Source organism: Lissotriton helveticus, chromosome 5_1 (assembly GCF_964261635.1).
Source record: "Lissotriton helveticus chromosome 5_1, aLisHel1.1, whole genome shotgun sequence".
Lineage (NCBI taxonomy): Eukaryota > Metazoa > Chordata > Amphibia > Caudata > Salamandridae > Lissotriton > Lissotriton helveticus.
Genome location: NC_136065.1, coordinates 615,653,104 through 615,665,935, shown reverse-complemented (window position 1 = coordinate 615,665,935; position 12,832 = coordinate 615,653,104).

The window sequence follows — 12,832 nt, the reverse complement described above, 5'->3', positions numbered from 1 at the left end:
CTGTTGCCTCTTTCTGCACTTCACTTGCTGCTTTCTGTACCCGTCTTGCCTCTTTCTGCACACCTCTTCCTTCTTTGTGCAACTCTCTTGCCTCTTTCTATACCTCTCTTCCCTCTTTCTGCATAACCTTTGCCTCTTTCAGCGCCTCTGTTGCTGTTTTCTGCCCCACTCTTGCATCTTTCAGCACCTCTGTAGCTTATTTCTGTACTTCTCTTGCCTCTTCCTGCACCCTTCGAGCCTCTTTCAGTACCTCTGTTGCTTGTTTCTGCACTTCTCTTCCTTCTTTCTGCACCCCTCGTACCGCCTTCTGCACCTCTGTTGCTTCTTTCCGCGGTTCTCTTGGGTCTTTCTGCACTGCTCTTGCCTCTTTCTGCATCCCTCTTTGAGCACCTCTTTTGTTTCTTTCTGTACTTCTATCTCCTCTTTCTGCACCCCTCTTGCTTCTTTCTGCACCTCTGTTGCTTTTTTCTGTACCCCTCTTGGCTCTTTCTGCATACCACTTCCCTCTTGGTGTAACTCTCTTGCCTCTTTCTATACTTCTGTTCCCTCTTTCTGCACCACTCTAGCCTCTTTCAGCACCTCTGTTTCTTATTTCTGCACTTCTCTTGTCTCTTTCTGCACCCTTTGAGCCTCTTTCAGTACCTCTGTCGCTTGTTTCTGCACTTCTCTTCCTTCTTTCTGCACCTCTTGTGCCTCCTTCTGCACCTCTGTTGCTTCTTCCTGCACTTCTCTTGGTTCTTTCTGCACTGCTCTTGCCTCTTTCTGCATTCCTCTTGCCTCTTTGAGCACCTCTTTTGCTTCTGTCTGCACTTCCCTCTCCCCTTTCTGCACCCCTCTTGGCTCTTGCAACACCTCTGTTGCTTTTTTCTGCAGATCACTTGCCACTTTCTGTACCTCTTGTGCCTCTTTCTGCACCCCTGTCCCCCCTTTCTGCACCTTTCTTGCCTGCTTCAGCACCTCTCTTGCTCCTCTTTTGCCTCTCTCTGTACCTCTGGTACCTCTTTCTGTACTTCTCTTCCTTCTTTCTGCACTGCTCCTGCCTTTTTCTGTACCTTTCTTGCCTCTTTGTGCACCTCTCCTACCTCATTCTGCACCCCTCTTGCTTCTATTTGCACCTCTGTTGGTACTTTCAGCAATTCTCTTGCCTCTTTCTGCTATTCTCTTGCTTGTTCTGTACCTCTCTTACATCTTTCTGTACCTCTATTGCCTCTTTCTGCACTTCACTTGCTGCTTTCTGTACCCGTCTTGCCTCTTTCTGCACACCTCTTCCTTCTTTGTGCAACTCTCTTGCCTCTTTCTATACCTCTCTTCCCTCTTTCTGCATCACTTTTGCCTCTTTCAGCACCTCTGTTGCTTTTTTCTGCACCACTCTTGCATCTTTCAGCACCTCTGTAGCTTATTTCTGCACTTCTCTTGCCTCTTTCTGCACCCTTCGAGCCTCTTTCAGTACCTCTGTTGCTTGTTTCTGCACTTCTCTTCCTTTTTTCTGCACCTCTGTTGCTTCTTTCCGCAGTTCTCTTGGTTCTTTCTGCACTGCTCTTGCCTCTTTATGCATCCCTCTTGCCTCTTTGAGCACCTCTTTTGCTTCTTTCTGTACTCCTATCTCCTCTTTCCGCACCCCTCTTGCTTCTTTCTGCATCTCTGTTGCTTCTTTCTGTACCCCTCTTTCCTCTTTCTGCACACCACTTCCCTCTTTGTGCAACTCTCTTTCCTCTTTCTATACCTCTTTTCCCTCTTTCTGCACCACTCTTGCCACTTTCAGCACCTCTGTTGCGTATTTCAGCACTTCTCCTGCCTCTTTCTGTACCCTTTGAGCCTCTTTCAGTACCTCTGTTGCTTGTTTCTGCACTTCTCTTCCTTCTTTCTGCACCCCTCGTGCCTCCTTCTGCACCACTGTTGCTTCTTTCTGCAGGTCTCTTGGTTCTTTCTGCACTGCTCTTGCCTCTTTATGCATCCCTCTTGCCTCTTTGAGCACCTCTTTTGCTTCTTTCTGTTATTCTATCTCCTCTTTCTGCACCTCTCTTCCCTCTTTCTGCACCACTCTTGCCTCTTTCTGTACCTCTGTTGCTTCTTTCTGCACTTCTCTTCCTTCTTTCTGCATCCCTCGTGCCTCCTTCTGCAACTCTGTTGCTTCTTTCTGCACTTCTCTTGGTTCTTTCTGCACTGCTCTTACCTCTTTCTGCATCCCTCTTGTCTCTTTGAAAACCTCTTTTGCTTCTTTCTGCAGATTATTATTATTATTATTATAAAACATTCATAAAGCGCGCTGTAACCCTGCGAGCATCCTGGCGCTAAGAGAACAATCCTGAAAAGGAGCTGTTCGCAACATAAAAAAAAAGGGCCTATCATCCAGTAAATTTACTTCTACCTTCAAGTGGAGACATATTATACCCTGGGGAAGAGCCAGGTCTTAATTTTCTTACCGAACAGCAGCAGGCCTTGTGTTCTCCTGATTTCTAGAGGGAGATCATTCCAAAGGCGAGCCGCTGCCACGCTGAAGACTCTTTCTCCCAGGGTCACCCTCCTTATGTTGGGCACTCTTGCACAATTGGCAGTGGAAGAGCAAAGATTCCGGATAGGCTTGTACCAATGAAACTTATCCTGAAGTGGCGTAGGGCCTTGTTCATGGAGTGCTCTAAACACAATGCACAATAATTTAAACCGGATCCGTTGAGCTACTGGGAGCCAATGTAGATCCCCCAGTGCTTGTGTTTTTGAGGAACAACGAGGTCGGGAGAGTGCTAACTTTGCTGCTGCCGCCTGGATACTTTGTAATCTGGTAATCAGGTATCCTGGAGATTCCAAAAGCAAAGCATTGGAATAGTCCAGGCGGCTAAGGATGGTACTCTTGACTACCGTTGTTCTCACCTGAGCAGGTAGCAGTAGCAGCACCTTCCGAAGACCTCGAATTAGGGAGAAACAGATTCCCACCAGTTTATTAACATGGGTCTCCAGATTGAGATTCTCATTAAAACTGACCCCCAGATTGCGTACCAAGTTCACTGAAGTCAGTGTGCCATCTGATGTTAGAGGCCAGAAATCTGTTGGCAAGCTTCGGGTGACCCCCCCACCCTGCACTGTCGAACTTCCGTTTTCCCACTGTTAAACTGGAGAGTTTGCCTTCAGCCATTTTGTCATTTCATGCATACAGGCATGAAAGCAGTCCAGTGATTCCGCCTGGTCCCCATCCAAGGATATCAGAAGCTGCATGCCATCAGCATATTTAATCATGCTGATATTATGCGCCTTGATGATACCCAACAGGGGTTGCATATAAGCATTGAACAAAATAGGGCTGATTGACGACCCCTGTGGTACCCCATGTGAAACTTCCACCAGTTCTGATTGGTACGGGGGGAGTGCCACTGCCTGACGTCTGTCCGACAGATAAGATCGCAGCCACCTAAGCGCTACTCCTTTCACTCCAAAAGTCTCTAACCTTCAAATCAGAATGTCGTGCTTCACCGTATCGAATGCGGTGGACAGGTCCAGCAGGATTAGAATTGCCGACTGGCCCCTGTCCATCCGCATCCGAAGGTCATCCAACACCACCACTAAAGCTGATTCTGTCCTGTGACCCGGACGAAAGCCGAACTGTTCCTCTTCCAGAATGGTATTTGTCTCCAAGTAGTGGGACAAGGTCCTGCTAACCAGACGTTCCAAGATCTTAACTGGATAAGGCAGTAGGGAAATTGGTTGGTAGTTCTTATGACTGCACGGATCAAGGGTAGATTTTTTCAAAAGTGGCGTGATGACGGCCCACTTCCATTCCACAGGCACAATACATGTGTTGATAGACTGGCAGCATAGCTGTCGTAAAATGGGAAAGATCTCTGACCCAAACTCCTTCATCAGCCTGTGGGGCAGAGGATCCAAAGGAGAGCCAGAGGAAACCCCTAAGGCCACCCTAGCAAACTCCTCCTCCAATGGAGTCAGAAAGCTATCCAGAGAGACCCCAGAAGCAGCTAACTCAGTAGCGCCCTTCTCATTTAGGCCTCTTGCCCCTCCTATTTGGGCTGTCAAGGTGGGTTGAGATAGATCCTTCATACTTTCCACTATTTTATTTATTTTGTCTCGAAAGAAGCTTGCCAATTCGTCACACAACTCCTGGGATGGTTTAATTTTACTAGTGGTACACTCAGGGTTGGTCAGATTTTTCACTATTCTAAATATATCCCTAGATGTATTGGAGCTCTTTAGTATGGTGGATGCAAAATACTCTGCCTTGGCAGTAATATTTCTTGTTTGTATTTTATTGTGCACCTCCAGCTTAATCTATCTTTTTCCAAATAGTCCCTCCTCCACTGTCTTTCTGCCTTTTACACGAGAGCTTGAGACTCCTCAATCTCTCCATGTACCAAGGAGCTGATGGATTTCCTCTTTTCTTAATGACTTTAAATGGGGCAAGCTTATCCAATTTCTCGGTTAGATGTTGAGTAAATGCCGTATAGTTCTCTGTAATCTGCTTCTCATGGTTAAACAGAGCCTCCACATGAAACACAGGGCCATCAACTTCTATCTTTTTCAAAAGGCCTCTCCAGTCTCGTCCGAGGAGCGTTCTAGCCTTTCTATTCCCAGGTCTTATTCTATTCAGGCTTTGGACACTGAACGTAATTAGGTGGTGGTCCGTCCACCCCACTGGCATGATTTCCCCCATACCGACAAGACCTTCCTCTGCAAAAATCAAATCTAAAATGTGGCCAACCCTATGTGTCGGTTCAGTCACCCATTGCTTCATGCTCAGATTAGCGCAGGATTGAATTATGTTATAAAAAGCTGTGTCCATACTTCCATTTTCCCATAAATTGAAGTCTTGCTTCTTTTTGCACCTCTGTTGCTTCTTTCTGTACCCCTCTTGCCTCTTTCTGCACACCACTTCCCTCTTTGTGCAACTCTCTTGCCTCTTTCCACACCCCTCTTTCCTTTTTCTGCACCACTCTTGCCTCTTTCAGTACCTCTGTTGCTTTTTTTGCAGTTCTCTTGCCTCTTTCTGCACTCTTCGAGCCTATTTCAGTACCTCTGTTGCTTGTTTCTGCACTTCTCTTCCTTCTTTCTGCACCCCTTGTGCCTCCTTCTGCACCTCTGTTGCTTCTTTCTGCAGTTCTCTTGGTTCTTTCTGCACTGCTCTTACCTCTTTCTGCATCCTCTGGCCTCTTTGAGCACCTCTTTTGCTTCTTTCTGTACTTCTATCTCCTCTTTCTGCACCACTCTTTCCTATTTCTGCACTTCTGTTGCTTCTTTCTGCACTTCTATTGCCTGTTTCTGCATCTATCTTGCTTCTTTCTGCACCTCACTTGCCTCTTTCAGCACCTCCGTTGCTTTTTTTCTGCAGATTTCTTGCCTCTTTCTGCACCTCTCTTTTCTCTTTCTGCACCTCTCTTGCCTCTTTCTGCATCCCTGTTCCCTCTTTCTGTACCTTTCCTGCTTGTTTCTCCACCTCTCTTGCCTCTTTCTGTACCTCTGTTGCCTCTTTCTGCACTGTTCTTGCTCTTTCTGTACCCTTGTGGAAAAGTAAATTTTGCCATGTTCTGTGTCCCTACGCCTCATCCATCATATGTTATATGTGCATGATCAATATGCATATGTTAGTCCCCATTTCTGATTAAAGACGCAATTACAGTTGTGTCCACCTCTGGTATGTTAGTTTCCAATCCTCGTGAATACTACGAATATCAGGCCTATGTAAGTAATGTTGCCACGTTTCTCAGTGTGCACGTTATTCAATTATAAAGTCCCCGTTTCCAGGCCTCACAAGGGTCCGGACCACAGATTCAGCTCCTGTCTCCTGAAAGCCTCGCTGAGGAGCGATACAGCCCCCACCTGTATCCTCGACCCTTCACTCACTTCCTGCCTTGCAGTGCCCGGTGCACCCCGGCTCTGCCTCTGAGTCTGCCAAAAGTATGTTATAGTTCCTGCTATCAGTTCAGTCCTCCTCCTCTGCATTCCTAAGCTACTGAACTGCATCAATAGTTTCCGTCATTATCTAGCCTTCTCGTCTCCATGTTAGAGAAATACTGTATTTAATGGTCATTTAATATTCTTCACGCATTACATGTAGAATAATGCATGGTCCAGTCTTAGAATCAAGTTAGTTTTTCCCCTCATGACTTCTAGTTTATATCAACATGTTCCCTAAACAGTAGATACCAGATAGGGTTTAGGTACATGTCGCTCCGACCCTTCAGACTCTAGTCTCTGCTCCTAGCACAGAGTTCGTAGCCCCCAGCTTCTCCTAGTAACACGTCATTGCCAGTTTTCGCGCACCATTAGGTTAGAGGTCCCGGCTCCTTAGGTAGCCCCCTCCAAAGTTTCCGCCCATTCATGACATATTCTGTTACGTTTGCACCACATGTCTATGTATACGCCCAGTTACACCTCTTATTTCTCTTATCTCTCGCGACTGCTACGCGTCACGCCTTCTACTCCACCTACTGTTACGCCTACTGCAATGTAATGCTATGTGTTTGCGCTATGCATATAAGTCAATGTTTTGTTATTAAATGTTAGCGCGCTCATCCCAGACCTAGCCCCAGCAGCTGCTGGGCCTCTTTTCCCCTGCTGGGCCCCAGTTGTCCTGCTGGGCCCTGTCATTCTGTTCCTATGCAGGTTGTCCTGATCCTGTCCTTATGCTGTAATAAACCTGCAGAAACTCCTACTACCTCGAATTTTGACTCTTATTTATTGAGCTATCTGTTATGCTATAAGTCTAGTCAAAAATAGGGTATTATTTATTTATTTACCACATAATGGCGCCCGAATAGGGACTTGCCCTTTCCCCACGCGTCGGTGAAGCCACGCCGACCCCCTGACCCTCTGCAGTCGTGACGGAACCATACCGTGCACTGGCAGATATTTCTGCTCCAAGTATCCCTCAGGCCCACGGAGGAGACGGAGGAGGCGGTCCAGCATCCGAACGAGACGGTGGAGGAACGCGGCGAGTCCCGACCAGAGCCCAAGCCGAGAGTCCAAGGTCCGAGGTATCCGGAGGCCCACCCGTAACTGAAGTCCGAAGTCCGAAGTTCGTCGTCGTAGTCCAGTCCCGTCCGAGGCCTTCCGTTCCGTGCTGCCCGGTGAGTACCATTGCTGGGGTAGTGTCTAGACAGGGTCAGTCTAAATTGACTCCTGGTCCGTGGGTTGGTGGTACCCAAGCCCACAAACGAAGTGTTCACCTAGGTGGATACGGGTCTTGATGCGTTCCTTTATGGGACCGGTATGTTCCGTACTGTTACAGCAGTGCATCCAGTAACTCTAGTCTGTTCCGTTCTCGAGAATTCTGTTCTGTTTCTGTTTTCAGTATTTTCAGGTAGTATTCTGTTCGAACTGTTATTTATAATGTTGTTTAATGTATTTTCAACGTCGTGGTATGCCTGAATTGTTTTCCCAATTGTTATTGTTTTTCGTGTATTGTATTGTGTTCCGATTCAAGTTTAGAATGCCGCTCTTTTCCAAGTTACGTCAGTTAAAAACTAGAAAGGGTCTGCTGGAAGCAGCAGTTCCTGTTCCGCCTAGGGACAGTCCAGGTCACTTTATGTATCAGAAACATGGCATAAGCGCCATATTGTATCTAGATTTATGGGTAGAGTATACCAAACAGTTAGAAGAAAAGTATAGATGGCCCGTATCGGGTACATGGGATGCCGAATGTATCATGCGAGTAGAAGAAGCATTATGGAAAAAGAAAGCCAGACAGTCACAGAAAGATGCCATCGAGTTATGGCGTAAGGAAGCGCATAGAAGAACGGAAAAGGAAGTCAGAAAGTCAGAGTTAAGTAGAGAATCCCAAGAACGAGCCCAAGAAAGAGAATTAATCGAGATAGGTGAACAAGTCAAAGCCGAACAGTCAGACAGACAGAGACATGCCCTTATTAAGGGTATGTACCCTCTCCTTGCCGAAGGCTTGCCAAAAGCGACCCCAGAGGCACCCAGTAATTTCCCGCCACCATTAGTTCCGACCAAACTACGTCACAAACCGACCGCAGCTGATATTTTTATTTCGTCCTATTTGGACGACACAGTTCCAGAATATGCAAATCCAGTTCGCGCTCCACCTGTCCCTGTAAATCAGGCACTTCCCGCTCCTCCAGACACCGGAGTACCTGTTACGGTACCCCCGGGTCAGCCTGCCATACAAGTTCAGCCCACGTTACAATTACCGACCCTGCAAGCACGAAGAATGTCAGTCGACGATTCTAGTATAGGGGCCGCAGGAGGAGGTCCTCCTCAAACCCCGCCGCCACACAAGCGTTTATCAGCACTCGAATTACATGCTCAAGCATCACAGCGTACTCCAAAAAGTAATAAGTCTGTTACAGAAATCAGACAAGCCCTTGCCGAATGTGTCTATGACACAGTCCCAGGCGAGTATAATATGGTTTTATATTCTGTACGCGTAAGAAGGGTGACCGAGTATCTAGTCACCTTACCAAATATGAAAGAAGATCTAGACAGAATATATCGTTTCATCCGTACAGGGGATGATCCAGAAAGTATTGGCGAAATTATGTCTCAAAGGAAAGCCGAGATTCAGCTCATGATATTAAAGTTCCTGATCAATTGTTTAATAAGAGAACAAGATTACCCGTCTAAAGATCCCGCCGAAATGAGAATTCTAACAAGGTGGAGTGATAATATAGCCGAGGGTAAGCACAAGACCATTAGTGCCATGGAAAGTATGTACAAGAAAATTCGTAAAGAAATAATAAGGTTACACGAACAGCGTAAAGCAGCACAAGTAAGCGAGAAAGAAAGTATCTCTGATCCTGAAGAGGAAGACGAGAATCCCGCCAGAATAGCGTATGTAGGAAAATCCAGATTTCCAGATCGCCATTTACGTCCAGAACCTAAGTCTATTTTTCATCATCTAGCACCAGAACAAGGTTCCCTAGAACAAGTATTTCAAGCTACCGATCACATCCTGAAATCACGAGTCGGTTACAGCGAATTAAGTACCATGCACGAACAAGAACTAGCCCGATCAGCAGTCCGATGGATTACTGATTCTACCACTTTTCCAGACGAAATAGTGGCACAAATGTTTCTGAAACTGCCCCCAGCCGAGCAACGACTGGTGGGTATGTATATGATCCAGCACCTCATTACTCTGTATGAGGGTCAACATTCTGATCCAGGCCCGTTACATGATATCCTGAACGAGTTACTCCAGTACAGATGGAGAGGTCTAGGTACCGATTTAATTAGTGTCATTCTAGAACAGCGCCACAAGTATAGAACGTTCCTGAACCCGCATTTTGTTCATGTCTCACCCCCAGAAAGTAAACCATTCTACATAGACAGACAGAATCCGCTACGAGAAGTCCACCCAGTCCAAGGGGCGGGTGGCGTAATGCAACGAGTGTTTGTATACACTCCGATATCAAAGATGGAACTTCTTGAAATGAAGAAATTAATTCCCTGTCATGACAAAGATCCAGCGGGGTTCCATAGAGAATTAAAAGACATGCTCCGTATGGGAGAATACACTTACCCAGATATCATTAAAATGTTAAAGGTCCTGCTACCCGCAGGAGTGTATGAAAAGTTAAAGGAAAAAGAATGGGAGGTGGGAGAGAAAAAGATCGATTGGACAGCTCTAGAAGCTGAAGACAAGGCACGAGTACCAGGTACCGGTCTTGGAGATAAATGTAAAGAATTACCAGAATTATTGATTCAAGTTTTACCCAGATTATTGACAACTAGGAAAGAAGACTGGGATGCAATCTCAGCCTGTAAACAGAAACAAGATGAAGACATTAGTGATTTTTATTCTAGATTTGAGAAATGTTTCAGTATTAACAGTGGTCTCAAGACAAGTAGTGAGTCATACCCTCATCTTTTCGTTACCAAATTAGTCGAGAATTCAAGTCCACAAATTAAAAACCGAGTTTTGAAAGTCGAAAGCACCTGGCAAGCAAATACTCCGTCCCAGATGCTCCAGATGCTTCAGTATCACCAGAATAGAATTAGAGAAGAGCAAGAACACGAAAGAAAACGTATGAAAGACACGAAAATGAAAGTGCTAGTTGCACAATCTGTTCCTCAAGACAGTCAGAAGAGGGGTCCGAATCAAGCCAGTCACCCTGCGGCTCCCGTTAAAGGGAACTGCAATTATTGTAAACAGCCAGGTCATTTTATAAACGAGTGTGCAGTTCTGAAACACAACATAGCTACTGGTAAGACTAAAGAAAGACCACGTCCGCCGAGACAAGAACAAGTTTCACAGACTCCTCAGTCACAGAATGCACCACAGACAGTTACAGCACCGCAGCCTATTGCTGCAACACAGCACGTTACATCGCAGATGTACCAGTATGCACAGTCCGAGTATCCAGAGTATCAGTCATATTCATGAAACAGCCTAGAGAGGGAGGTAGGCTTGCCTCTCATCGAGATACCTGTAGATCAAGAAGGTCCCTATGTTCACAGTCAAGTATTAGGGAAAGACAGAAAGTTTTTGATCGATACAGGGGCAAGTAGGACCACCATTAGTCACGCCGAAGTTCCAGGGGCTCCGCTCTCAGGCTCAAGAAATGTTTCCCTTGGATTTTCAGGAAAACCCATAGTTAATGAAATATCTAAGCCAGTTACTCTAGAAGTAGGTCCATTGTCCCGTACTACTGATCTGTTACTTACTAAGTCATGTCCAGAAAATCTATTAGGCATTAAGACATTGAAAGAATTAGGTGCAGTTATTTGCTGTTCCCCAGAGGGAATACGTCTGTTCCTACGTGACTTCAAGGGTCACTATGTATTACGAGATTTTGATTCAAGATTGTCTAATGTTCCGCAGCATTTATGGGCGCAAGGTCCAACTGATGTAGGTTACATGCAAATCACACCCTATCGTGTGACTCTCAAACCAGGTGTAGTGTTACCACGAATCAGACAGTACAGATTGCCACCTGAGGCTGTAGCAGCCTTATCCAAAATTATTGACGAGCTCATGGCTCAAGGAGTAGTTGTAGAAACTGACTCCAATGTATGCAATTCTCCGATCATTCCAGTCATGAAACGTACTGATCCGAATGCACCCCCAGTATATCGATTAGTGATTGATTTACGAGAGCTTAACAAATGTATTATTCCTCAGTACCCAGTTGTCCCAGACATTTCTTCCCTGTTAACAGCCATTGATTCCGAAGCCATGTTTTTCACTGTCATAGACCTCAAGAATGCATTTTTTAGTGTTCCAATTCATCCAGATAGCCAGTTTCTTTTCGGATTCTGTTTAAATGGAAGGAGCTATATGTTTACACGCGCTCCTCAAGGTTTCACAGAAAGCCCTAGTATTTACAGTCAAGCACTCAAGAGACAACTAGACAACATTCACATGCCAACTGACACTGCCCTGCTCCAGTATGTCGATGATCTACTGATCACAGCCCGTTCTGAACGTGACTGCGAGCGAGCATCACTTACAGTTCTGTATTTTCTAGCCGAGATGGGGCACAAGGTGTCACCTTCGAAGCTTCAATTCTGTGTCCAGCAAGTGGTATACTTAGGACACTTGCTGTCCAAGAGGGGTAGGCAGTTGACACCCGACCGTATCCAGTTAATAGCGAGTCTTCCCCAGCCCAGAACCCAGAAGGAGGTACGTGCCTTTATCGGCCTTACTTCTTATTGTAGACAATGGATTCCCCAGTATGCATTCCTAGCCAAGCCACTGATACAGTTAACGACACAGGAGGCAGCCGTATCGACTGTCCTCCCTTGGACATCTGACCATACACTTAGTTTCAACGAGTTAAAGAAAGCCCTATGTCAAGCTCCAGTTCTAGCTACACCGAACTACAGTAAGCCTTTTACACTTTTCGTTACTGAACGCGAAGGTACAGCATTATCTGTCCTCACACAAGATCAAGCAGGTCAATACAAGCCCTGTGCTTATTTTTCGAGCACATTAGATCCAGTCGCCCAGGCGTTGCCTGCGTGCCTCAAGTCAGTTGCAGCCACAGCACTAGCTATCAGACAAAGTGATTCTATAGTTTTAGGACATTCCCTGACAGTACAAGTTCCACACTCAGTAGAAGTTCTTTTAAACCGAACACAAACTCAGCACTTGACAATTGCACGTTTAACAGGTTATGAATTGACACTGTTCCAGCCACACATAGGAATTAGACGCTGCAACGTCCTGAATCCTGCTACACTGTTACCATCAGTTAGTTCAAATCCAGACACACATGATTGTGTGGAAGTAGTTAACATTACGACAAAGCCAAGACAAGACCTGACAGACATTCCGTTACCAGATCCTGACCTGACACTTTATGTGGATGGTTCATGTATGAGAACTAGTACAGGAGAACTAGTCGCCGCGTATGCAGTGACTACTGACACTGAAGTTATTGAAACACACCGTATTGATACCCTGTCCGCTCAAGCAGCAGAGCTAGTCGCTCTGACACAAGCCTGTATACATGCCAAGAACCTGAAGGTTAATGTTTACACAGATTCACGTTACGCATTCGGAGTTGTACACGACTTCGGAGTGCTCTGGCAGGAGAGAGGTTTTATGACTTCTCATGGAACCAAGATTCAGCATGGTCTCCTTATTCAAGCCCTGTTAGATGCCATACATTTACCGACATCTATTGCTATCATGAAGTGCAAAGCACATACGAAAGTCACTGACATTATTTCCCAAGGTAATGATTTAGCAGACCGCACAGCCAAGCTTACAGCACAGACTCCAGACATTCCAGTTAATCAGACACAGACACATACTCCAGATCCGATTACATGCATGACAGTTAAGGACCCTACTCAAGATGTCATAGATATCCAGTCACATGCTACTCCTGACGAAATCAAGAAATGGTCTGTACAAGGAGGG